Source organism: Portunus trituberculatus, chromosome 3 (assembly GCF_017591435.1).
Source record: "Portunus trituberculatus isolate SZX2019 chromosome 3, ASM1759143v1, whole genome shotgun sequence".
NCBI classification, from domain to species: Eukaryota; Metazoa; Arthropoda; class Malacostraca; order Decapoda; family Portunidae; genus Portunus; species Portunus trituberculatus.
Window position 1 is genome coordinate 3,201,870 of NC_059257.1, and position 5,000 is coordinate 3,206,869.

Below are 5,000 nucleotides of genomic sequence, written 5' to 3' on the forward strand. Positions count from 1 at the left end.
GCCCATGTATTATCTATTATGTATCATGTATATGTATCTCCCATTGTATTGCTCAAGGTTAGATTATGTAAGTGTGTCTGTGTGTGTGTGTGTGTGTGTGTGTGTGTGTGTGTGTGTGTGTGTGTGTGTGTGTGTTATTTTTTCTTTATTTCCTTTTTTCCTTCTCTCTGTTTCTTCTCTTTCTTCTTTTTCTTTCTTTCTTTTTTTTCTTTCTTTCTTTCTTTCTTTCCCTTTCCTTTCTTCATCTTTTCTTGTTTCTGGTTTTATTTTTCTTCTTTTTCTTCTTTTCTTCTTTTTCCTTCCTTTTCTTCCTTTTCTTCTTTCTTTTTCCTTCGTTTTTGTCATTTTCTCTCTTTCTCTTTCCTTCTCATTTTCTTCTTCCATCATCTTTCTCCTTTCATTCTTTTACTTTTTTTTCTTTTCTTTTTCCATTCAGTCAGTCAGTCAGTCAGTCAGTCAGTCAGTCAGTCACACACACACACACACACACACACACACACACACACACACACACACACACACACACACACACGTGAATGTTATACTAATAGAGCTGGTTGTGGAGAGAGAGAGAGAGAGAGAGAGAGAGAGAGAGAGAGAGAGCATTTTTATAATTTGATTTTCTTTTTCTCTTTTTTCCTTTCTTTCTTTCTTTCTTTTCTTCCTTCCTTCCTTCCTTCCTTCCTTCCTTCCTTCCTTTCTATCTTTCTCTCTTTTATTTTCCTTCCTTCTCTCTCTCTCTCTCTCTCTCTCTCTCTCTCTCTCTCTCTCTCTCTCTCTCTCTCTCTCTCTCTCTCTCTCTCTCTCTCTCTCTCTCTCTTCCTCCTCTGTGTGTGTGTGTGTGTGTGTGTGTGTGTGTGTGTTAGTTGTAGTGACCGCCCCCTCTTTACCTTATTCAATCTCCATACAGCTGCAAAGATGAAAACGATTAGTGTGTGTGTGTGTGTGTGTGTGTGTGTGTGTGTCACTGGTCATAATAAAATCGTAGTATATGCCTGAGTGGTGTGTTTTATTATAGTTCACCTCTCTCTCTCTCTCTCTCTCTCTCTCTCTCTCTCTCTCTCTCTCTCTCTCTCTCTCTCTCTCTGATTTATTTACCTATTTCTATTTATTTTTGTCATTCTTCTTTGGTTTTCTTGTATTTGTTTAAGTTATCAATACTTTTCTGAACCCTTGATATTTTGTTTAGTTCTCCTTCTCATGTCAAAGAAAACGAGTCAATCCATAGAAAATGAGTTAATATTTAAGGCTCTCTAACTTTTATTTCCTTTTAATTTCTTTTTTTATTTTCTTTTATTGAAGGTTATGAATTTTGATTACCTTGAAGAGCTGCACACCTCACCTACCTGGTCACTAATTGGACGCCAACTGCATGGGTAAACAGGTGAGAGAGAGAGAGAGAGAGAGAGAGAGAGAGAGAGATACGAGTTTGTCAGGCATCATCTCCTATTACGGCATCGGAAACTATTTAATTCAGACTTAAAACTGTAAGAAATACGGTGGTGATATTAGCGCCTTCCCTTCACTACGACAATTTTCCAAGGCCACAGAGAACAGTAGTTTGGTTCGAATCCTGTCCACGGTCCGAGTGTAGGTAGGGCTTCCTCACTCAGGGCAAGGGTATCGTAGCGGGTGGGCTTTGAGATAGGAGGTACCACAAATAGTATCCCTTCAGTCCATAAATTGCCGTGAATAACCCACATGGCATAAATAGAAAAATAGAATAAAACTTTCCATGCTTTGATTGAAGGTAAAGGCTGAATACTCGTGTTTCCCCATCTGAGTGAGGGTGCCGAGATATTCCTGTGTTACCTGCTGTATCTCACCCCAGAAACCACACGTCAGTAACTACAGAACTCAGGTATACTCGTAAAAGTTTGGTAACAGCGAAAATAAGGAAATTATAACGAACTGAAGTTAAAACCCGCTTTGAAATGTTTATAACACTGTATTTAAGCGGGCTGTATTCAACGGTTAGGTTCTGAATGCTGACATAAACTCTTTCATCTGGTAAAGGCAAGTCTGGTACACACGATGGTGTAAGCAGGGTTGTCAAAGTCTGCCATATGAACGAACCACCAGACTTTTGTAATACCGTTTTCGTTGCTCCTCGTGCACGGTGGCGGTGGCTTAGGTGTCACCGGAGGGGGTGTGAGTGGGTGTGGGGAATGATGCGTTGAGGGGTAAGTGGCGCCTGGTCCTCTCCTCAGTAACAACAACGCTGTGCTTCCATTGGCCTCACATGACGATCTTGTAATGCGTGCACCGTTGTGTTCTGCCACAGTGAGGCGTCAGTGTCCTTTGTCACCACACACTGACCTGACACCCTCATCTTGAAGACTGGTGGTTTGAGTGCCATGTGGATGGGAGTGGTGTGTGCTGCTGCTGCTGGTGTGTGCCATCTCCTCTACCAACTACAACTATAAGACTCAGATTTTATTTTGGCACTCGATCTACGTGTCACTTTTGGTTATTATGGCTTAAGTTCCACATTCGACACATCCATACATTTATTGGAAAAAGAATAATAAATGCATGAATAGTTATGAAGCAGCGAAGCAATGAAGCGTTCTGAGAGGTCGAGGCAACACGTGCATTACGAATACTGTTACAATGACTTCACAGCGCCGATAAAAAGGCTGTCACTCCATCCTTCAAATGCAATGCTTCACAGCGGTGTGGCTGTGTTATCACAAACGTTATGTAGCCACCATGGAAACAGAATTGATAAAAACCAGTCTACTGTTACGATAAATGAATAAAGAAATGAATAAATAACGGTGATTACGATGCGCGTGACGGAGATAACGATGCGAGTTTCCTCAATAACGAAGCGAGTTTCCACGATAACGATGTGATTCCAGTTTCCACGATAACGATACAATTTTCCACGATAACGATACAATTTCCTATGTTATCGATACGAGTTTCCAAGATAACGATACAATTTTCCACCATAACGATGCGATTCCTCGATAATGATGCGACCTCCGGAGTGTTTAGAGTGTACCCTGCAAGTTTTCTGCCATGAATGTGCGCATGTTTGTATGTGACTGGTCAGAAACAGTCATCCAATCACCATGTGAAAATTTTTGAATAAAAGGAAATAAAATTCATTCAAAAACTTTCCATAGAGAATGTTTGTAAACATCTGTTCGTCTCGTCTGTGGTCTCGTTGTAAAACCATCTAAGCAGCAGTTTATCTCGCCCCTCCAACTGCTTACTCTGTATAAAGGCCTTATCCGTCCCTGTATGGAGTACTCTTCGCATGTTTGCGGGGGTTCCAGTCACACAGCTTTGCTTAATAGGGTGGAATCGAAAGCTCTTCGTCTCATCAACTCCCCTCCTCTGACTAACTGTCTTCAGTCTCTTTCTCACCGCCGAAATGTTGCATCCCTTTCTATATTTTATCGCTATTTTCATGGTAACTGTTCTACTGATCTTGCTAACTGCATGCCTCCCCTCCTCCTGCGGCCACGCTGCACAAGGCTTTCTTCTTCCTCTCATCCCTATTCTGTCCAACTCTCTAATGCAAGAGTTAACCAGTACGCAATCATTCATCCCTTTCACTGGTAAACTCTGTCTATCTAGAGTTCTTTTTACTCTTTGGAGAGCAATGTGTCTGTGCCTGGAGACATTCTGATGCCAGGAAAGTTGTTGTCTATCTACATGTGTCTGTGCCGGAGTGAAGGAAGTTGTTGCCACATGAACTGTGTAGTGTTGAGTCAGGACCGGAGCTCCGACACCCCAACAGACGCTCCACTCACACCACAAGTGTTTTCCTTGTCTCTCGATGAGATAAAGTACAGAGGATGTACAGTTTTACTTGCAGATGACAAAATAAAGTGTAGGTCACACACCACAGCAGCTCCATGACAGGCACACCGCACACCACAGCAACAGCAGCCTGTGGTGATCAACTCGTCAGCCATCTCTTGAACTCACTGTCCAGTAAATCAGCTGATGTGAGGGTGGGGGAGGGCAGGGAAGGTGGTGCGCCTCAGTAGTGGTCACATCCAGGCCGGAGAGGGAGGAGTGACACTCAGACGTGGATACAAGACCACTGATCAGTGAAGTGTGTCCCTCACACCTTGTGTTTGTGACGCGTCAAACAGTACACAGTGACACGACATTTGTGGCAGAACAAGAAGAACGCGGATAGGATTGGAGTTTCTGGTAAGTTTATTCTGTTCACCATACTCATAATCTTACTCTCTCTCTCTCTCTCTCTCTCTCTCTCTCTCTCTCTCTCTCTCTCTCTCTCTCTCTCTCTCTCTCTCTCTCAGATCACATGGTTTTGCCAAGGCACTGCTGCAAGTGAACGAAGGCATTCAGTGAACGCGTGTCTCACCCTCGGCCTTGCCAATTTTAGAATGATTTCCTTTTTTCCCACGTGGTTGCTGAATGTTCTCTTCAGTTTTGTGACCCAAGCTGCCGCTCAGTGAGTCCAGTGAGTCCACTTCCTCTCGTCTATTATCATTCCGTGCGTGGTACAAGCAGCTTTGATGATAACCTCTGCGATGTCAACACAACTTTCCATTGCCTTTGTCTGAATCTTTAATTTTGCAGTCATCATTCTAAAGGCACACTGGTCACATCTTTTTGTTCAAGCTTAACCGTATTTAAACAGTCTTTTCTGAAAGTGTGATCCTTACATAGGGTGTGGCTGCATCAACAGGTGAAGACAGGATAGATTTGGTCACCCTGAAGCACGTAAGGCACTATATTTGATGAGTTTAGTATTTTACTGGAAGAAGGACAGTGTCTGTCATGTGTCAAGTGTCAACAATTGTCAGTCACAACACTGGCGGCACCACGTTGCCATGGCAACTCACCTGACGTCTCTTCTAATGCGGCCACTCAAATTCATCCGACCTCTCGCTCTCGCTTTCGCTCTCGCCGGCTTTCTCACTCCCAGTGCTGAGGCAGCCTTACTCAGTGCCTGGCTGGTCAATGGACGGAGTCACGATGTACTGTTGACATGCAGCGATTGCTTCGCC